Here is a 24,364-nt window from a genome sequence, read left to right on the forward strand (position 1 = left end):
TTACTATTCCAACTCCTGGTAACTGCTGCAGTAGGGAAAGTGCTGGATAGTCTACAAGTATAAAGTGCTATTCCAACTCCTAGTAAGTGCTGCATTAGATAAAGTGCTGGATAGTGTAAAAGGTATTAATTACTATTCCAACTCCTGGTAAGTGCAGCAGTAGTGAAAGTGCTGGATAGTCTAGAGGTATAAAGTACTATTCCAACTCCTAGTAAGTGCTGCATTAGGCAAAGTGCTGGATACTATAGTGGTAAAAATTAGACATGTAATATTTCTTAAATATTAATTAAGTGTATAACTGTACATTAATCAAATGAATAATAAATAAAAAGTGAGATAAACATTGCACATTTTAAAAATGACATTCTTCATAAAGCATAATTGACATTTTTTTTTCAATATATTATTTTCAGAGTACTACCCATCCGAACCAAATCCGGAAAAAACAGCAGCTCCAGGAATAAACTACATCTAAGCTACATATCAATTGAAAGAACAACCAAATTCAAAAGTAAGTCGAATTCAACATTATTAATACACATATCATTAGTACATGGATAGACAACAGAAATAAAGTAGTATTCCAACTACAGAAAAGTGCTGAAGTAGGCAAAGTGCAGGATAGTCTACAGGTATAAAGTGGTATTGCAACTCCTAGTAAGTGCTGCAGTAGGGAAAGTGCTGGATAGTGTAGAGGTATTAATTACTATTCCAACTCCTGGTAAGTGCTGCAGTAGGGGAAGTGCTGGATAGTCTAGAGGTATAAAATGCTATTCGAACTCCTAGTATGTGCTGCATTTGGCAAAGTGCTGGATACTATAGTGGTAAAAATTAGACATGTAATATCTCTAAAATATTAATTATGTGTATAACTGTACATTAATCAAAAGAGAAAGAAATAAAAAATGACATAAACATTGCACATTTTAAAAATAACATTCTTCATAAAGCATAATTGACATTTTTTTTCTATATATTATTTTCAGAGTACTACCCATCCGAACCAAATCCGGAAAAAACAACAGCTGCAGGAATAAACTACATCCAAGCCACATATCAATTGAAAGAACCACCAAATTCAAAAGTAAGTCAAATTCAACATTATTAATACACATATCATTAGTACATGGATAGACAACAGAAATAAAGAAGTATTCGAACTACAGAAAAGTGCTGAAGTAGGCAAAGTGCAGGATAGTCTACAGGTATAAAGTGGTATTGCAATTCCTAGTAAGTGCTGCAGTAGGGAAAGTGCTGGATAGTGTAGAGGTATTAATTACTATTCCAACTCCTGGTAAGTGCTGCAGTAGGGAAAGTGCTGGATAGTCTACAGGTATAAAGTGCTATTCCAACTCCTAGTAAGTGCTGCATTAGAGAAAGTGCTGGATAGTGTAAAGGTATTAATTACTATTCTAACTCCGGGTAAGTGCTGCAGTAGGGAAAGTGCTGGATAGTCTAGAGGTATAAAGTGCTATTCCAACTCCTAGTAAGTGCTGCAGTAGAGAAAGTGCTGGATAGTGTAGAGGTATTAATTACTATTCCAACTCCAGGTAAGTGCTGCAGTAGGGAAAGTGCTGGATAGTCTAGAGGTATAAAATGCTATTCGAACTCCTAGTATGTGCTGAATTTGGCAAAGTGCTGGATACTATAGTGGTAAAAATTAGACATGTAATATCTCTAAAATATTAATTATGTGTATAACTGTACATTAATCAAAAGAGTAAGAAATAAAAAATGACATAAACATTGCACATTTTAAAAATAACATTCTTCATAAAGCATAATTGACATTTTTTTTCTATATATTATTTTCAGAGTACTACCCATCCGAACCAAATCCGGAAAAAACAACAGCTGCAGGAATAAACTACATCCAAGCCACATATCAATTGAAAGAACCACCAAATTCAAAAGTAAGTCGAATTCAACATTATTAATACACATATCATTAGTACATGGATAGACAACAGAAATAAAGAAGTATTCCAACTACAGAAAAGTGCTGAAGTAGGCAAAGTGCAGGATAGTCTGCAGGTATAAAGTGGTATTGCAATTCCTAGTAAGTGCTGCAGTAGGGAAAGTGCTGGATAGTGTAGAGGTATTAATTACTATTCCAACTCCTGGTAAGTGCTGCAGTAGGGAAAGTGCTGGATAGTCTACAGGTATAAAGTGCTATTCCAACTCCTAGTAAGTGCTGCAGTAGAGAAAGTGCTGGATAGTGTAGATGTATTAATTACTATTCTAACTCCTGGTAAGTGCTGCATTAGGGAAAGTGCTGGATAGTCTAGAGGTATAAAGTGCTATTCCAACTCCTAGTAAGTGCTGCAGTAGAGAAAGTGCTGGATAGTGTAGAGGTATTAATTACTATTCCAACTCCAGGTAAGTGCTGCAGTAGGGAAAGTGCTGGATAGTCTAGAGGTATAAAGTGCTATTCGAACTCCTAGTAAGTGCTGCATTTGGCAAAGTGCAGGATACTATAGTGGTAAAAATTAGACATGTAATATCTCTAAAATATTAATTCAGTGTGTAACTGTACATTAATCAAATGAGTAATAAATAAAAAATGACATAAACATTGCAAATTTAAAAAATAACATTCATCATTAAGCATAATTGACATTTTTTTTCCAATATATTATTTTCAGAGTACTACCCTTCCGAACCAAATCCGGAAAAAAACAGCAGCTGAAGGAATAAACTACATCCAAGCCACATATCAATTGAAAGAACCACCAAATTCAAAAGTAAGTCGAATTCAACATTATTAATACACATATCATTAGTACATAGATAGACAACATAAATCAAGAAGTATTCCAACTACAGAAAAGTGCTGAAGTAGGCAAAGTGGAGGATAGTCTACAGGTATAAAGTGGTTTTGCAACTCCTAGTAAGTGCTGCAGTAGGAAAACTGCTGGATAGTATAGAGGTATTAATTACTATTTCAACTCCTGGTAAGTGCTGCAGTAGGGAAAGTGCTGGATAGTCTACAGGTATAAAGTGCTATTCCAACTCCTAGTAAGTGCTGCATTAGAGAAAGTGCTGGATAGTGTAAAGGTATTAATTAATATTCCAAATCCTAGTAAGTGCTGCAGTAGGGAAAGTGCTGGATAGTCTACTGGTATAAAGTGCTATTCCAACTCCTAGTAAATGCTGCATTAGAGAAAGTGCTGGATAGTGTAAAGGAATTAATTACTATTCCAACTCCTGGTAAGTGCAGCAGTAGGGAAAGTGCTGGATAGTCTACAGGTATAAAGTGCTATTCCAACTCCTAGTAAGTGCTGCATTAGAGAAAGTGCTGGATAGTGTAAAGGTATTAATTAATATTCCAACTCCTAGTAAGTGCTGCAGTAGGGAAAGTGCTGGATAGTCTACTGGTATAAAGTGCTATTCCAACTCCTAGTAAATGCTGCATTAGAGAAAGTGCTGGATAGTGTAAAGGAATTAATTACTATTCCAACTCCTGGTAAGTGCAGCAGTAGGGAAAGTGCTGGATAGTCTAGAGGTATAAAGTGCTATTCCAACTCCTAGTAAGTGCTGCACAAAGGAAGATGCTACATAGACTAAAGGTATTATTTACTATTCCAACTCTAGGTAAGTGCTGTAGTTATGAAAGTGCAGGATAGTATAGAGTTATAAAATAATATTCCAACTCCAAATAAGTACTACAGTAGGAAAAGTGCTGAATAGTGTAGAGTTTTAATTACTATTTCAACTCCAGTTAACTAATGTAGTTGTGAAAGTGCTGGTTAAATTAGAGATATAAATTAGTATTCCTACTCTAACTAAGTGGTGCAGTAGGAAAAGTACAGAGAAATCGAGAGCTTAAAATTTTAAATTCACAAACTTAATATTTTTTTTTTCTCTTTTCAGGAAATGTCTACACATCCAACAGCAAAATATATCTCTTCCAGGAAAGGAAACCAACTACTTAATCACGCAGGTTACATTTATTGTAAGGATAGGATAAGTTATCCACGGAATCATTGGAGATGTGTGCAATACCATACAACCCGTTGCAGCGGCAGAGAGGTTACAGTCAATGATATTATTGTTAAAACAACCGACCATAACCACTCTGCCTCTGCAATGGAAGTTGATGTAAGAGAAACAGTTAATGAAATGAAAGCTATTGCAAGCACCTCCAATGATTCCACAGGATCTATTTTGAGAGAGGTTGCTCAACATGTCCCTACTCATGTTGCTAGTAATATGCCAACCATTCATAATTTGCGTAGAATTATACAACGTCAAAAGCAGGCAAGTAATACTCAAGTAAATACTCCACATAGCTATTCTGATATAAATATTCCACACGAACTTACAATTTCTTTTGCTAATGAACCTTTCCTTCTGCATGACAATGAAAACCCTCTAAAGCGTATTTTAATTTTTAGTACTCCACGTAACCTTGTAAAGCTTGAAAGTAGTGAAATTTGGATGATGGATGGGACATTTAAAAGCACACCTCATCCATTCACCCAAATTTATACTATACACGCAAAAATTAACAACAGTGTAATACCCCTAGTGTATAGTTTGCTGCCTGATAAGACTTCTGCAACTTACACAGAATTTTTAACTGTGATTAAATCAAAAACTAACCAAAGCCCTAGGAAAATAATAATGGATTTTGAATTGAGCATGATCAATGTGATCATCAAAATGTACACGGATACCCAAATTCAGGGGTGTTTTTTCCATTTTTCCCAGGCATTCTGGCGTAAATTACAGAAAACACCCTTAGTTACAGAATACTCAACAGACAGCAAACTTCAAGTAGAATTAAAAAAATTAACAGCTCTTTGTTTTGTCCCTACCGAAAGTGTAGACGAGTACTACACTGCCATTACAGAATCTGAATATTATTTAACAAACGAAGATAAATTGGCACCAATTCTAAATTATATGGAAGACACATGGATTGGACACCTCGGCAGATCGGGTCGCAGGAGGAAGCCACGTTTCCATGTGGAGTGGTGGAACTGTTATTCGACTAGCCTACAGGGAGAGGCTAAAACAAATAATGCCATTGAGGGATGGCATAACTCCTTCAATCAATTAATTGGAAAACCCCACCCAAATTTCTATTCATTTCTTGAAACTTTGAAGAAGGAGCAAAGCTTTCAAGAAATGAGACTATCACAAACTCTCACAGGTAGTCTAAACTCACGGATTACTCAAAGAACTAAGGAAATGTCAGAACGACTATTGGGACTTATACAACAGTTTTCGTTGTGTGTGGCTCTAGATTACCTTGAGAATCTTGCTAACATCCTTTCTTTTTAAACACATATTCACATTACTTTCCTGCTTTGTTCTAAATTTACTCACTTTCTAATTGTAATTGGCAATAAACATTTTTTGTAAAATAAATTTCTAGATTTTAAGTTGGGTCACCTTTTTTTTTTTAAAGTAATTTTTTTATTAAACAATTTTGTAATCATCCCCTTACATGAATAAAATATTTTTTAACTTTTTTTCCAAAAACATTTGTTTAATTTGCAAAAACATATTTGCAAACAAAATTTATATCATTATTACTATTTTTTTCGACATTACATAGCAAATGTAAAAAATGCATTTTTGATTACTTACAGAATTCCTCTTTCAAGACTACACCATACAATTGTTGATAAAACTATTTCTTTAAACAAAATATTGATATTTCCATTAAATTACCGATAATTGCAAATTCTTTTTCAAGATTTATCAAAAATTATTTTTCAAAATTCTTCTATATTTTTTAAAAAAATGTTCTATTTTTTCGACCATTCAAGCCATTTTTTATAACCAAAAACTATTGACACAAAAATACATCATACATATATTAATCTCCTTTTTTTTCTTCAAACAAAGAAACACAATCTGGCCTTTTCAATATACAAATTTTTTAATAACAAAAACAATAAAGTAAACAAAAACCAATGTAACCTGTTTTTGTTAATCCAAATTTAGTAACTCCAACAAAAACCATACATATACGCTTCACCTTATTTTTATAATAACAGTGAACAATAATTCAACCTTTCATTAGTAATATTTTTTTTTTAAATAAATTGTCTACGCTTAAAATTCAATAGACCCAAAAATAAATTTGGTATTTTTTTCCTAAAATTTAATAACTGAAATATAAACCAGGATTCTCCCACAAAGACATTTTTATGTCCACAAAGCACGAAAACAACATTGGAAATATCACTGTTTACATTCGTATTATGTTTTATCAACAATTACGTGAAACTAACTTTCTCAAACATCATTTTTCAAATCTTTAATTTCACTCGAAAATGCATTTTAATATATTGCATACCAAATTATTTATATTGTATAATAAATACATTATAAAACACTTTATCTTCATTAAATACAACTAATTATTCCATAAATTAAATAAATTACCGATCTTCCCCCGCCCTCCGACCCAACATAGGCATATTCTAGAAATACGAGTACCGACATGTTTTTTTATTTACATTTTTTTCAATTCGAGCAACCTCAACTTAACTTATCCTTACAATAAATGTTAATCTTTTTATCTTTTACAATATTATTAAATATTTAAGTGGTTTCCTACCTGGACGTAGATCAGCTTCCAGCTGCTTCCTGCTCCGATACTCCACAAAATGGCCGATGACGCTCGCGTAAACGTCATGACGTCAGGATATGCTGCAACAATAAGCAAAGGACTACTGTACATTTGTATTTAATACTTTTTTTGTAATAAAGTTATTTTTTTATATATATTTACATGTAAATAAAAAATGTACAAAAATATGCATTAAATTACAACAAATTTTATGTTTTTTTTAATTTAATTCTTCAATACTGAAATAAAAATTATAGTTACTAAAACACTGTTTGTTCGTTTTTATTTAATTAATGCATTGTATATTTTCTAAACAAATTTCAATTAAAAAATCTACTTTCATTACTTACCTGTTTTCTTCTTTCTTTTCCCTTATTTTCCGTTTCTTCCTTTGCTTTACTTTGCTATTATTCCGGACCGCTATACATATATCACGGTATCATGAAAATAAAAGAAGGACAAATGTATCCATTGAAAACAATGTTAAACCGTGGGAACCATATTGTTATAATGAGTTATTCACATATATATTCTTTTTAATAAATTTCAAAATGTATACTTAATAAATTTTAAAATGTTAAAATGTTACTTTAGTACCCATTATAATTTAAAAATATATAATCATTTTTTTTTTTTTTTTTTTAAAGTTCCCAATAATTTTTAATCCTTAAAATATATCTAAAAAGTACCCAACATAATACTCTAATTATTAAATTAATTAAATTATAATTATAAAAGAATCAATTAATACAACATAAATTAAAAAAGATACATTAATTCAAAAATAAATGTAAAAAACAACCCAACCTGATACTCTAATTAATCAAATAATTAAAATTAATATTTAGTAATTTATAAATAAAAATTAAATCCTTTTTTAAATGAATAGTTTTACATATTTAAATTAGTTCTATAATACCCAAATTAATACTCAAATTAAATTTTTACAAAATTAATAATTAAAAAAATTCCATAATAATTAGATGTATTAAATTATTATTATAAAAGAATAAATTAATACTACATAAATAAAATAAGATACATTATTTCAAAAATATATATAAAAAAGTACCCACCATGATACTTTAATTAATAAATTTATTAAATTATTATTATAAATAATACTTCATAAATAAAAAAAGATACATTAATATTAAAAAATAGTAATAATAAATGATTAACAATTAATATTATATTACCATATTTTTCAATATTTCAATAGTACACAAATTAATACTCTAATAAATAAAAACAATACATTAATACTGCAAATTTAAACTTAAACATCATAATAGATAATAATATTAATATTTAGTAATTTATAAATATAACATAAATACATTTTAAAATTAAAAGTTTAATCTTTTTAAATTTGTTGTATAATACCCAAATTAATAATCAATTAACAATTACCATATTAATTAGTAATAATAAAAAATAAAAATATATATTACTAAAACAATAACACAATAATACCCTTCATTAACTATATCAATAAAATCCAAACATATCATTAAAAATGCGTTGTAAAAGTACCTGCGTTGTAACAGTACCTGCGTTGTAACAGTATCAGTTGTAAAAGTATGCGTTGTAAAAGTATCTGCGTTGTAAAAGATCCGTTGTAATGGTATTGCGTTGTAAAAAATGCGTTGTAACAGGTGTATACCTTTTTAAATACATGTGATCAATTTTAATCATTTTCCTGACTTACTTGAAACAAACGCATCTTTGCACACTGCGCACAGCCCTTACTGCATGCCTCCCTGGTCCATCATGGATTGTTCTGTTTGTGTGGAGGGAATTTGGACGTGGACCAGAAGTATCCCACTCCCGGCAGGAAGTGCTGCGGCGGTTGGTGGTCTTGCTACCCAACCTGCACCATAAAAGCAGATGCCTGCCTCGACGCTCAGCGGACACGCGCTGGGGGCCTATGGCATGCCTAAGGCAAGCCCATCTGCACCCGTACACGCCCGACCGGGCCGAGGGGTCAGAAACTCTGCCCCCCTCACCCCAGAAGGATCTCCTCCACTTACATACTCATGAGAGAAGCTCCTTAAATTGGCAGGTAAACAAAAGACAAATATGTGCCGTACAAAAGCTTCTCTGGTGGCGTTTGAAGGCCCTTTCACCTGCCTCGATTGCAAATGGGGATGTCAAGATGCTCATATCCTGCCCACAGGGGTAGTTACAAACAATCAGCATAGCACCCGGACCGTAAACTGCATCTACCTCAATGCTAGATCACTCCCTAAACATAGCATTGAGATTTGGGACACACTAGATGACTTAAGCCCAGACTTAGCTTTTGCCACCAAAACCTGGTTTGATGATAATAACATCCCTGACATTGTCTCTGCCCTACCACCCGGTTATCAAATGCTAAAACAGGATAGAAAAGGCAAGAGAGGCAGTGGTATAGCCATTCTTTTCAGAGAACACCTTTCTTGCATTCCCATTACAGCTATCCAAGCGGAGTCCCACGAGATCCTAGCTTTCTCAGTTTCAAAGGGAAATGATGTACTACTGGGTGGGGCAGCTATTTACAACCCTACTTGCCACCATCTCGAACTAAGCACTCACTTACTTGTACAACTTTTTACCCTTTGTCTGAAATAGAGGCAGTTTTTAGTCATGGGTGATTTTAACCTTCATTATGAAAATGCAGCCAATCCAGGCATTAAACACCTGGAAAATGACATGGCTATAATGCAACTAACTCAGGGGATTTTGGAACCAACCCATGAGGCTGGATGCACTCTGGACTTAATGATCTCTAACATAATGACCATTAACATTCACGAGATTAAATGACTTCATTGTACAGATCATTCCCTAATCTCTTTTTCCCTAATTTTACCAAACAAATCATCCAAGCCTGAAAGAACATATCAAATAGGGAAAAGAGCATGGAACATAGCCACCCAGGGAGCCTTTGCTACTCATTTCACTCCCTATGACTCTGTTGCACTTCTTTCAAGCTCTGCTGGTCAACAGCTGCCCATCTACAACAAGAGGTCGAGGAGTCGCTAGAAAAATGCGCTCCCAAATTCAATAGCAAAGCGGCTTCTAACTCCCGATCCAAAAGATAGTAAACACCTGAATTAAAAATAAATAAACGAAAATGTCAAACTTTCAAGCGCAAATGGAGACTGTCAGAAGACAGCATTGATAGACAAAATTATTTAGCTGAATTGAAAAATTACCACTGGGCGCTATAAACAAGCCAAAACAAACTATTACACGAGATGGATTGAAGATAATTGCAGCTCATCCAAGGAACTTTACAAAGTTATTCACAAACTTTGCAAACTTTCCAGTCTATTGCAAACTATGGCTCCTACGACAGAGAACTGTGAGCAAATTATTACATTTTTCACTAACAAAGTGACAAAAATGTATGCGTCCTTTGATAATCCCTATGAAGAGGCTAATATTGTTTGGGAAAATCTGGCCCCTCACCCATCTGCAAAAATCCATTACTACACTTTGAATCCTTTTTCAAAGGAACAGGTGGCCAAAGCATTGGCTGAGATTAAGGCAGGATCTCCACCTGACCCTTGCCCGCATTTTATTTTCACTTGACTTGTGCCAGTCCTATGTCCCTTTGTCACCAAAATCTTCAATCAATCTTTGGAGCAAGCCTCATTCCCAGATATATGGAAGAAAACAGTGGTCTTGCCCCTCCTAAAGAAAGCAGGCCTTGGAATCTATGATCCAGCCAACTATCCCCAACTTCCCAATTACCATATCTATCCAAAGTTTTGGAGTGGTTAGTCAATAAACAACTCACCACCTTCCTTGAAACTAACAATTTATTTGATCCCTCACAGATGGGTTTTAGGGCTGGTAGGCCACTCTACTAGCTGTATCTGACAATATTAGATTGCAAGTTGATCAAGCTAGAGCTGTAGCATTGATCTTATTAGATCTTACTGCAGCTTTTGATTCCGTATCACACACTAAATTACTTCAAATCCTACACAAAACAGGAATCTGCTCTAAAGCCCTGTCGTGGATCGCCTCCTTTCTTAAAGACTGAACCAATAGGGATCCTGTACCTCCTCCTCAAAGAGCATTAAGTATGGAGTTCCTCGAGGAGCTACCTTAAGTCCCACCCTTTTTAATGCATATGTTTAATCTTTGGCTGATATCAGCAGGAAATGGGGTTTTGACATTTTTCTCCAACGCCGACGATACTCAATTGGTGATTCCCCTGATAAATAGACTGACCAATACAGAGACCAAGGACAACTTAATAAATTGTCTCACTGAACTTGCAAGCTGGATGTCCCGGCACTGTCTAAAACGAAATGCCGGGAAGTCTGAAATCCCTTTTTTTTCGGTGGTGCCCAGGCAATTTGGGATAATAGTTGGTGGCCCCAGGCGCTAGGCACTGCCCCAAAACCCAAGTGAGCGGCTATAAATTTGGGCATCATCTTTGATGACACCCTTTCCATGCAGAACCAAGTACGCACTCTATGCGGAAAAGCTTTCGCCACACTAAAACTGCTCAGACTACTCTTTCCATGGATCCCCTCTAACTGCCAACAAATGGTAGCACAGGCTCTGCTCCTGAGCAGACTGTACTACGGCAATGCCCTCTATGTTAGCATGGCCGACTATCTCTTTTCTAGACTCCAGGTAGTCCAGAATGCGGCCGCTAAATTAATCTGCGACAAAGAAAAATACAGCTCAGTATCTCATTGCCTGAATGATTTACACTGGCTACCAGTAGGCCAGAGAGCTAGTTTCAAGCTCCTTTGTTTTGTGCAGAAAACCCTGCATAAAAAAGGACCACACATTTTGCGAGATAAGCTACAATTCCATGTCCCTTCATGCAATTTGAGATAATTTCACCTAGTTCTCACATCAGTCAAACGCACATCTAAAGTAAGGATGGGCGATCAATCCTTTTCTAAAGCAGCTGCGGTCCTTTGAAACAACCTATCCCTTGATCTTCGCCTGAAAAACGATCATCTGCTGGTCAGGAAAAAATTGAAAACCACTTTGTTTCCCAGAAACTGATCTTATTAAGACCAACCTAAATTACACTAATCCCCGTCGTAGCGCCTTGATGTCCTTTCGGGATGGTTGATGCGGTCTATGAACATATTAAAATACAGATACAAATATTCTCACACCAAACAGACGGGCAGCACCTGTACCTCAGCATGGGTATAATTGGGCACACATACCAAATCGAGCCATCATAGAGTGCACTTTTGGTCTCTTGAAGTCTCGATTCAGGTTTCTTGACCATACAGGGTGGGCTGATGTACTACCCTGAAGTTGTGTGCAAGAACATGTTAGCCTGTTGTGTCTTGCACAACATAACTTTAAGTCATGGCTTACACATGCCTCTCGACCCTCAGCTAGGTCTGAATCTGGCAAACCGGGCCATTGCACAGAACAGAGGACAAGGTATGCATGTCTGTGATCAGCTGGTTGGAACTTTTTTCACCTGAGCAACTTGTTCTGTTACTGACAAAATGTGATTTGCAGTCTGTTGTCAATAATGAAAGATGGATATTTATGACCCAGTCTAAACATTCCATACTTAGACTACTTTGCAAGCCATACTCAATGTATGTAAACCACAGCTGTTGACAGGACTCAAAAGATTAGCTATGCAATAGGCCATGTGCAGATGTCAGCTGTCAGTGTTGTCAATATCTCTAAGGAATCCATTGCCTCAGAGGATTAAATGTAGGTGCATGTGTGAGACCTCTCACACATGCACAATACACATGCACAATGGGTGCATGATTCACAAAGAGGCCTAACTATTGCATTGAGGAGTACTTGCCCCCAAATGAAATGATTCACCCACAACTGAGGGGTCCCTACCATGAGTGATGATCAACTTTGTGAATCAGGCCCTGTGTATCTGGGACACACAGCAATGCCTCCCCCGAATTTAGCATAACACCACATTCAACTCTTGAGCTGAGCGCAAAATATGGATCAAATGTACCACAATACAAGGGAGCTGGGATGTGATGTTGTGTTGGACATACCTTTTTCCCTGCCCGAACATAATTTAATGGTCTGTTATACCTATTGTCTTGTGTCTCTAATGTTCCTTTCATGTGTCATTTATTGAATCTCCACTACAGAGCAGCAGGATGGCAGATGATCTGATCTGTGACAGAGGATGAATGAACCAAAAATGGCTACCAGCAATGTCCTGTGATGTATTTCCTGCCTACCACTGCCACTGCCTACCACTTCCTGTATGTCATTTCCTGTATGGAGGGCAGCCTGGCCAACCACCATGCTAAGCTGGAGTAGCATGAGAAGCAGATGGATGGTAAGTGAATTAACTGCAATATGTGTCTGAAAGTATGATGTGAGGGATGACAAAGCTGCACCATCAGGTGTTCCAAGCCTCCATTTACCTATCCTGTGCTAATGCAGCAGTCATTATTGGGCCAAGGCTAGCTGTAGCACATAAAATGCACTGAGCAGAGTGCATTCTTGAAGCACTACTTTTTGAATGCCATTGGGGCAATAGAGCCATACACATGCATTTGTGTATAAAATTACACTACCAACACCATTACCAGTGAACTAAGGGCCTTAAAACGGATGTGTGCATTGGGTAAGGAATGGTACAGACACTGTTCAGTGTGTGGAGGAGAGGATTTTGGTTGTTGGATGTTGTGACATGCATTGCATTGGTGTGTGTCTCAGGTCTCTATTTACCTATTCTGCGCAAAAGCAGCAGTCATAAGGCCAAAGGCTTTCTGTAACACATAAAATGCACTGAGCCGAGTGTATTCTGGGAGCGTTAGTTTATGTATGCCACCGGGGGAATAGAGCCACATGTGCATTTTTATGTAAAGTTTCACTGTCAGCACAATTACCAGTGAACTAAGGGACTTAAAACTGATGTGTGCACTGGGTAAGGAATGGTACAGATACTTTCCAGTGTGTGGATGAGAGGCCTTTGTTTTTTGGAGGTGTGACTTGCATTGCCTTTGGTGAGATTGGGTTCTGATAAAGACAGATCATCATGTGCCATGGAGTTAAGACAGACTTTGATATCCTTGCCTCACTTTTAAGTGATACCAAGTTCTCTAAGTAGGTCCACATACACAGGTCTTCCCAAAATTGGCTTGTGTGTAATTCGTCCAGTCAAGAAAGCTGTAGCAACTGGCCACAACTGTTCACCAGGGTACGGCAATACCTGAGCAGTCTTTGAAGGGGAAATGTGGCACTAGATTGTCTGCTGTTGTGATGGAATGTCAAAATTTTAGACTCAAAAGTAGTGCTCACAATAGAACATTGAAAGCATCCGCTGGCACACTTCTCTCTAGTCTCCTGGGGTTACCAGGATTCCTTATTCAAATGATACTGTGGAGTCAATAGTTCATGTTATCTAACAATCTTATTTTATTCATAAATCCGTAGGATATTCTTTATATGTCCTTTTAACTTATAGTTTTTCATTTCCTCTCAATTAACATTCTCTTAATTCATCAGTCCAATGCATTTCATCGGGGACCATAAGCTGAAACAAGGTACAATAATGGTGTAATCAATATGACATACAAAATAAACAAAACAATAACAATCAACTGTGTGTGTATATGTGAAGACCCCAGGTGACTGCGTGAAATAACACAAAAGTATAAGCTGCCCTCAGGCACTCACATGAATGAGTTGTCAACTAAATCAGATCGTAAAACAATTCGCTTTCAAAGCAACCAGGCTGTGAAAATACGCAAAGGTGTGCGTTATACACACTAAGTATTGCATACTCCCATCGTTTAAAAAGTCGCCCTGGAATGCACGTTTTATAAACAAAACTTACTATTAAGACGCCAAGCGTCTCCCCCAAAAATTCGCCAGCTATACGAAGTGTTCACGGTGTTTCAAAGCAGCCGCGCACGGCCGCCACTCTCTGCACTTATATCATCTCAATTTCATCCCCACTATGTTACTCCCTCTCTGATTGGTCCGACGTCCGATCACGTGATCAGAAGTCGGCCAATCAGGTGCCGGAGATTCTTCAACCTAAAACTATAGAGAGAGAGCTCGCAATAGATGGCTGGTAGTCTCAATAAATTTACAACAATGACCTATGTGATAACAAATAAAGAGTGAAAAAAAGTGACATTCAACAGTAATGTAACCAAAAATAATAAATACTAAAGTCAAAGTACCTTACATCCCATGTCACAGGTCCAAGGCTCTGTAAATGCCATTAGTTAAAGGTAACACATAAATTCCATACAGTCATTGAGACCGAACGGTTTTTGAGAGTTTAGCAAATACATCCAGTTATTTTCTCTTTGCAGCAAAAAACGATTATTGTCACGACGTTCTTTCTTTTCGATAACTTCCAGAATGAGAAATTGTAACTGGGAAATGTTATGGTGTGCTTCAGAAAAATGCATTGCTACCGATGATTTGAGATTGCCAGTTCTGATGTTGGATTTATGTTCGTTCAGTCTCACTTTAATTTTTCCTGTGGTTTTACCAATATATACCTTCCCACAAGGGCACTTCAGCATATAAATGGCATTAGCTGTGTCACAGGTAGCGTTTACCCGAAGTTTGATTTTATGTCCTTTCATTGGATGTGTTAGACAGTTTCTTCTAATGATGTTATTACAATTGCCACATTGTAAACAAGGTCTGGTTCCACGAAAAATCTCCATAGGGTCTGCTTTGATTTTGTATAGTTCACCAATGTTCCTGCCCCTGGTAAAATCAAAAATAGGTTGGTCATCAAATGCATTTTTGAAATCAGGTTCAGCTTTAAGGATGTTCCAATGGCTACGAATGACTTTCTTGAAGTTGTAACTCACAGTGGAGTATTTAGACACGATGGTCATCCTATTTTGTTTGTCTTTAGTGCGTGTCTTCAATAGATCTGCTCTCTGCATGTTGTTGACTTTCTGTTCAGACTGATTGATCAGTGCGTCAGGGTAACCTCTAGTTCAAAACCTGTTGCCCATTTCCCTTATCTTTAGTTTTGCTTTCTCCGAGTCGGAGAAAGCATCATTTGCGATACGGGCAGATGTTGTTTTAATGGCTCTTGGTGAAAACTCTGGAAATGCAGGGTGTTATTTCTATCTGTCTCTTTACGGTACATTTCCGTGTCTATCCCTCCTGGGCATAGATTCATTCGTACATCAAGAAAAGTGATGGTGGTATCCGATATTTCCCATGTGAGCTGTATTCTCTCGTCCTTCGTATTGAGTTCCAATAATGCTCTTTCCAATGATTTTTTAGTGTTTTTCCATAGAATAAAGATGTTGTCGATATAACGAACAAACATTTTTAAGTTCGTTGTCCAAAGAGGGTCATTCAGCACGTTGTGTTCTTCGTACGATTTCATATAGATGTTGGCATACACTGGGGCTGCGCTAATGCCCATCGACGTTCCAACCAGTTGTTGATACCAGATGTTCTCAACTTTACAATAACTGTGATATAATGTAAATACAATTAATTCCATAAGGAAAGTTTGAAAGGCAAATCATATTCTGTTGTCAGTTTTGCTTCCTCCATCGCCTCAATTCCCGCTCCATGTGGAATTGAGGTATATAAGGATTTAACATCTGCTGTGCAGAGCACCAATTGTTCATTGCTTTCCATTTGTAACATGTTCAATCTCGTTAAGAAGTCAGTAGTGTCTCTGATATAAGTAGACATGCGTTGCACTGTAGGTTGCATATATTTGTCAATATATTGACCTGTGGGTTCATGTATGCTGTTTTTAGTTGAGACAATAGGACGTAAAGGTGGATCGAACAAATTCTTATGCGCCTTCGGCATCATATAGAAAGTAGGACTTCTAGGGTTAGATTTGATAAGAAAATTCTTTGTTCTTCGGTGATCACTCCATCATCCTTAGCTTTTAAAATGATGACTGTAAGTTTTTTTAAATATTCTTGTGTAGGATTGTAATCCAAAGGAGCATAGGTGTTGATGTCTGATAAATGTTCCGCTATCTTTCTCTTATACATGGTAGTGTTCATAACGACTAGGCCTCCGCCTTTCTCTGCCTTCACTCAGGTGATATTTTCATTGTTTGCAAGATTCTTCAATAAACTCAAATCTTTATTGGTGATGTTTTTTTTTCCTCTTGGTCTCACATTTAATCTTTGCTGAGATCTCGTTTTTCCATTGTCTCGAATAGATCTAACGTTTTGTGGCTCATGAGAGCCATAAAAGTACTCTTTGGTCGTAAACCCTTCAATTGATCTGGTTCTTGAGTCAATGGTTTGGGTGAAACGTTATCAAAGAAATGTCGTAGCCTCAGTTTCCGCATTAACTTGAAAAAGCTGACCTCAAGTTCTAACGAGTTCGTTTGGGTTGTGGGGACAAAGGACGTCCCTTTCTGCAGCACTGTGAGTTCTTTATCTGTAAGTGTGTAATCAGAGATGTTGATAACTAAGTGTTCCTGCCCATGGGTTTTTTCTTCTCTTCCTCTTTGGTTTTATGAATAAAATAAGATCGTTGGATAACATGAGCTATTGACTCCACAGTATCATTTGAATAAGGAATCCTGGTAACCCCAGGAGACTAGAGAGAAGTGCGCCAGGGGATGCTTTCAATGTTCTATTGTGAGCACTACTTTTGATTTATTATTCAGGACGCCATTGACAAGAGACGCCACCCTGGGCGGCACTCTCGAACTCTGAAAAACTGTTTGATTGAATTTCTACACAACTTTGAACAATATAAGCGGTGCGCTTTTACCTCTAACTGTAACTTAAAATTTTAGACTCCCCACTTAGCAAATCTAATATCCCAGCCCTTATTTCAATATGTGCACCCACATCTACATTTGTGTTGTCTCATACAATTCTGCACAGTAGATGACATTTGTTAGAAAGTCTAAGGGTGCAGAGACCCCATATCACAGGACCACTCCAATACCATCCGGACTGTCTCTGATCTCCATTTGTAGACTGGCATTGGAAGATGCCTATGTAGCAATGACAGGAAACAGATTAAAAAAATGCAAAAAGTGAGGGTTGGTAAGTACAGAAGTGTAAGCCATCAAATTTCAAGTAAGATGTCTGTATGTGAGTCAAATCGGGACATCACAGTGAACATACACATACATTAGGCTCCTAGTCACTCACATTTGTATAGTGTGATCAGAGAACACAGTTTGCCCTTGCTTCATGTAGTTATGTCTGTTGTTCTGACATGTACAACCACTACATCATGATTTGTCTTTTATTTCAGTGGTCCCACCTGGCCAAGAGGACCAGACACAGAACCGGGGGCAGAGCAGGACATTGTTGGGTCACCAGCTCCCATGACCTCTCTCCACAACTGAAGAGGAAGATGAGGAGGAGGGTCCTTCAACATCAGAAGGCAGGTGAATTATGCCTACCCGGACTGAGCACGACCACACCTCAAGTGCTACAGAACGGGTGGAGACTGAGGACATTGTAGGGGGCTGAAGAACTGGACACATCTGGCCAGGGGGGAGGAGATCTACTATCCCCCTGACTATTCACAACTTTCTTTTGGCGAGGTGTCCCTCCTTGACTCTAGAGGCTGCCATTCCATCGGGGTCTCCAGCTGCATCCGCTGCTACTTGTCCCCCTCCAAGTGGCTGACAGGAAGACCCTTACCTAGGCTCTGACCCGGAGACACAACCCCCTCATGTTCTACCCAAAGCCCTCCCTGTATTGTAACTCCTGTGTCTGCATCCCAGAAAGTGATGGGGCATGTTAGGGTCAGCCAGGAATGTCCTCTTGCATCATGCTGCAGCTCTGTGATGAGATGCGTATGATGTGAGAGGAACTTGCAAGATCTATGGACACCCTCACTGCTAGTGTCACTTCCTTGGGTGCAGACATGTTGTCTGTCCTAGCCCAATGTCACTCTCAAACCATCCTCAATGTTTTCCCCTGTACGTTGCCCGCACTGTTTCCCCCGTACTTCTCGTGTGTTCCAACCCTATGTGGTGCCTAGTCCTGTTTTGAACATTTATTTACTTTGCCTCTTATGTATAGACTGGTTCCCCTGACGGTTCCTGTTGTGTTTATTTTTTATGCTGCCAATCCCCTTCCAAGTACCCCAGTCCATTCTGTTTATAGAACATTATTTGCTTTCCTCTCTCCCTTCCAAATGTACTGAATTTAATTTTTTTCATATCCATTTAATTTACAGAAACTCATATTTTGAATCGAACTTTCTCTATCTTGTTAACCTCGATTGTAAATGTTATGTTCAAAGAATGGAAATTTACCTTGGGAGCAGTTATTTGCTCTCCACATGATAACTTGTTGCACTGATGGGGTTATACTTTTACATGTGTCACTAACACAAATTTATCCTCAAAGCTCTAGGCCACTACAAGGGTAAACATTTGGCCATCAGTACATAATAGGCAACTTAGTCTTGACTTGTGAAGACATTTATATTTTATTTACACATATTCACTCATGATGATATTTTTCCTGTGATCAACAGGGATCATGCTTGTAACTTCGCAATGTTGGCAGTGAAGATCGCTGTGAGTAAGTGTGTTTGTGTTGTTGCAGGGGTGTAGGTTGGTGTAATGCATCGACCTATACAGGTGGGGAAGTTCCTGGGCAGGGGCTGATGGTGTCTGCATAGTTGGTGGAAGTGCCTGAACAGGGGGTGGTGCTGGATGTGCAGTTGGGGTGGGTGCCTGGACAGTGGGTGTCAGTGTATTTTCAGATGGGTGGAGTGCCTAAACAGGGAGTGATGGATGTGCAGGTGGGGGAAGTGCCAGGACAGGTGGTGGTTGTGGTGGTGGATGTGTACTCTTGCTGTGAGCCTGTGCAGTGTGTTTTACAGGTAGGTGTGATGCGCTGCAGGTAGATGTGATGGCTCTCTTCCCTGTGAGGGGCGTGGCTTGGATGCCGAGGAGGTAGGCAGCGTGCGCCCGGAGCCCCGCGCCCGATCCCGAATATCATCCTGATTATCCGTGCGGATTCCAGTAAAACTGGGATAATCCATAATCTGAAGTCATCGCGGAAGCTACGGCGTTCAGAGTGGACGACCCGGAGCTGTTCCTTGTCCTGAAATTTGACTTTGAAGACCAGCACCGGGTGTGATGCCATCGATCTAAGATGGCGCCCTGAGGCCTGGACAAAGCAACGACGGGGGCACGAGGTTTGATTCTCCTGCTGATCTATTACTGGCAGTGTTTACTAAACTGGAGGGCCCCTCTTGACCTTCTCGGTGAGCACGGGTGTTCTTTCCTCACGCTGGTGCGAGCTGTTGGGAAACGCGACCACAATTACGTTCGCCGACGAAGTCCTAAAATGGCGGCGGCTTTGTGACGAAGGTCCCGATTATCCGAGCACCACCTGGCACCTTGATGCCCAGCGGCAGCAGTGGACCCCCGGGAACTGAACCATCTAGTGCGATCGGAGCAGAGTCCAATGCCCTGAGGACGTCCTAGGTCCCTGATCCTATTGCCCGGGGAGTTAACCGGTGGCGGAGCTCTGCAGTGCGGAGACAGTGAGGGGGACAAAGGGACTCTAAGGGCCGCTAACAGCTGCAGCCAAGATGGTGAAACCAAAGAAGAAGGGGGACGGAGCGACTGACACAGAGGCGGCGGATGGAGCGGATCGCGACCAGTCTGCTCTCCAGCGCATGCAAGATCGTATACTGGAGGCCATCGCGACCACGAAGGATGCCCTGCAGCAGGACATCGCCCAGGTGGCGACGGGCTTGGGTCTCCTGAAAGCGGATCATGATAAACTTAAGGACAGAGTCAAGTCTATGGAGATCGCTGTTCAGGCGCAGATGGCGGATGCTCTAGATAGGCTGAAGGTGTTGGAGAGGAGGGCCGAGGATGCAGAAAACAGGAGTAGGCGCAATAATATTCGCCTCGTGGGCCTACCGGAAAAAATTGAGGGCGACGATATGGTGGGCTACCTCGACAACTGGCTACGCACTGAGGTGGCACCAGAAGGACTATCTCCTTTCTTCTCCCTGGAACGGGCCCACAGGGTTCCGGCTCGACCACCGGCCCCGGGCCTGCCGCCTCGCCCGGTGGTGTTCAAATTGCTCCATTACAAGGACCGGGACTGGCTACTACAGAGGGCGAGGGAAGCGGGACCCTTTCAAGTTGACAACAACAGAGTCACCATGTTCCCGGACTACACTTTTGAGACCCAAAAACTCAGGGCCAACTTCTTGTCCCTCAAGCGTGAGCTCCGTGGAGAGGGCTTAAAACACTCCCTGCTCTTCCCAGCGAAGCTGAGAGTTGTGGTGGACGAAAAGTCGCTTTTTTTCACGACCTCGGCGGATGCTTGGGCCTGGTGGGACACCTATAAAGCTGGAACGGACGGAGCTAAGGCCAGGGTGGAGGAGGCTAGAGAGACACAGCCGATCAGGAAGTCGCAACGGATTCGTAAAAATTGCCGGAGAACTGGAAAACCATCCGTGTCACAGACAGAGACAGAGAGGAAGGCGGCCCTACAGGCGGTTGTGGACCTATCTAGCACGACCAGAAGTCAGTCCGGGAAGGGCACAGACTCTGATGAGCAGGGCACGGGGTCGGAGACGGAGCTCTCGGAATTTGGTGGAGCCAAAGGCCCTATAGTGACACCGCAGGCATCTGGGGAGATAGTCGAGGCATGAACCGCTGGACTGGAGGAGCGGCCTACTGGTCAGACACTGGGGCGCTGTGCCCGTGAACGCAGTTTACTGTTGTATGGGATTTCGTGAGTCTATTATGGGGGGATCAAGGGGCGGGATATGCGGGATTGATTTTCTTTAACGAACTCTCTCGACATCGGTCCACGCCCTACTGGCCCTTACGGTCATCGCAGTGGAGACTGCGAATGATAGTGCCTTTCTTTGAGGGGATAGTTGGTTGTGATAGTTTGGATGGGTTTGCTTCCAATTGCGGGGGGGCCTGTCCTGGGGGGGGTGGGAACCGAGAGTAGTTGGGGACGCTCAGGTTGTTTTTGGGGGGTTGGGGGGTTCACTTGTTTGGAGTGGGAGGGGGGGGCAGCTCGTTGTTGGCAAAAGCGCATGGTCGATGGCTTTTATTGTTCTGTCTGTTTGTGCAAAAGGACATGGCTAGTACGGGGGCTTTGAAATGTGTGACCTGGAATGTGCGGGGTCTCCATACTATGGTGCGTAGACACAAGGTTCACGCGTATCTAAAGCGTAGGGGTGTGCATATAGCTTTCCTACAAGAGACGCATATCACCAAGCAGGAGGGAATTGCGCTGCAAAGAAGGTGGAGGGGGCAGCTGTTTAACACGACATATTCGGCCTTTGCGAGGGGGACATTGATTTGGATACGGGCGGGGATCCCTTTACAGGTCACTAAGACGGTGGTGGACCCAGAGGGTAGGTTTGTAGCGGTGGAGGGGAGACTCAGGGGCCGGGTGGTATCTCTCTGCAGTGTGTATGCCCCAAATGTAGATTTGCCCGCTTTTCTAACGACACTCTTGGGCAAACTGGCGAGTTATTTAGCAGGGCCGATGCTCATGGGGGGGGATTTTAACTCGGTGGTGGATATTGATTTGGATAGATCTCATCCCCCGCTGCACACATCCCCAGTACACAGGGTAGCGAAGCGCAGACTGGAATGGCAGGAGAGTTGGGACCTGGGGGACGCCTGGAGAACACTACACCCCACCACGAGGGACTATTCCTTTCATTCACAATTGCATGACCTGCATGTTAGACTGGATGCGTTTCTGTGCTCGTCACATATGCTCTCAACAGTGGGTAGCGCGGAGTATTTGGCTCGCACGATGTCGGACCACAACCCTTTATTGTTGTCCCTGAACTGGATGGTGGAAATCAACTGTGTACCAACATGGCGGCTGCAGCCTGATACCTTAGATGACTTGCTCTTTGGGGAGGCCTTGGGGGAGCGAATAGCGCGTTACTTTGAGGAGAATAGTGGCTCCGCCTCTACAAGAGCTGTGGAGTGGGACGCGTTTAAGGTGGTGGTCAGGGGTCACTGTATTGGGAACACTGCAGGGGCTCGTAAAACTTTGCTAGATGATCTCGAGAGGGCGGAGAGACGATTGAGGGAGAAGGAGAGGGAACGCCCGAACCACCCCGAGCTTCAGGAGGGGATTAGTGGCGCCAGGGAAGCGCTAGCGGTGGAGTTGGAGCGGCTGCGTAGCTTCGACCATAAGGCGTATATGACGAAGGCGCATGCGGAAGGTGATAAGGCGGGGTCGATGCTGGCCTGGCTTGCCAACCCGATCAGGCGGGGCGCGCCGATCATGGCGATTCAGGCGGAGGGGGGGGGGGGGGCTTTGCCACACCCAAGCCGGGATCCTGGATAGGTTTAGGGCGTACTACGAGGGTTTGTATGAGAGCGGACAGACGGGCGGGGCGGACGAGGTGGGCACCTTTCTCGAAGGGTTGCAGCTACCACGATTGGAGGACTCGGAAGCAGAGGAGCAGGGTCGGCCTATAACGATTGGGGAGATTGGGAGTGCAGTGAAGCAGATGGCTAGAAATAAGACTCCGGGGCTTGACGGTCTCCCAATAGAGTTTTATAGCAAATACTTGGAGTATCTGGCTCCGCAACTGCAATTGGTTTATAATGAAGCGCAATCACGAGGTAGGCTCCCGAGCTCCATGTGCGAGGCCCTTATGATCCCATTGTTAAAGTCTGGCAGAGAGGGCGCTGCCCTTTCGTCCTACCATCCATTGTCTATGCTCACGACGGATTACAAGATCCTGAGCAAAATCCTGGCAAATAGATTATTGACCCACATGACCGGTCTGATTCATAAGGATCAATGCGGCTTCATCCAGACACGTAACACTACCCACAATATCCGCAGGCTTACAAGGCTGATGGGGGCCCAGTGGTCGGAAGCCACTACTCCATTCGTGCTCTCTATAGATATCGAGAAGGCCTTCGATAGTCTTGAATGGGACTATCTGTATGAGGTGATGAGGCGTTTCGGGCTGGGGGACGGGTATATCAACTGGACCAAAGTCCTATATACGGAAGCCACAGCTAGAGTCAGAGTGGGTTCATTGATCTCGAAGCAATATCCGGTACGACGAGGCACTAGGCAGGGGTGCTCCCTTTCTCCCCTCTTGTTCGCATTGGCAATGGAACCTTTTGTAGTGGAAGCCAGGTTTGGCCGCCATTACACGGGGCTGATATACAGGGACAGGCCGCATGTCATCTCCTTGTACGCGGACGACCTACTGATGTTCTTGGCTGATTCGGAAGCGGAGTTACTGGGGGCGAGACGTTTGTTGGAGCTGTTCGGGCGGCTGTCGGGCTTGAGGGTCAATTGGCCCAAATCTTGTCTATACCCTCTGAGACAGGGAGAGCCGTGCCCTCTCACGGCGCAGGAACTCCGATGGGAACCGCATTGTCTGCACTATCTCGGCGTTTACATCTACCATACCCCGACGGATATGCTGGATGGCAATATTAATCGCTGTATTACTGCCCTGAGAGGGTGTATGGATTTCTGGGCCACTCTCCCACTCTCACTGGCTGGTCGGGTATCCCTACTTAAGATGGTGGCTCTGCCCAGGCTGTTGTATTACTTTAGGACTCTTCCGGTATGGATTCCAGGCTCCGTCTTTCGACGCCTGAGATCATTGACCATAGCGTTTCTCTGGGGCACGGGCAGGCGACGAATCGCGCTGGATACCCTCTTGCGACCCAAGGATGAGGGCGGCATGGCGGGGCCCGATTTTGAAGGCTATTATCTGGCGGCTCAGCTGCAGACTTTCACTCAGGAGGTCGCGAGGGTGTATCGAGGCCCGGAGCATTCTAGAGATGAGGGCACCCCATGGCATGTGCTGGCATAC

This window comes from Lissotriton vulgaris, chromosome 2_1 (assembly GCF_964263255.1).
Source record: "Lissotriton vulgaris chromosome 2_1, aLisVul1.2, whole genome shotgun sequence".
Taxonomy (NCBI): Eukaryota; Metazoa; Chordata; class Amphibia; order Caudata; family Salamandridae; genus Lissotriton; species Lissotriton vulgaris.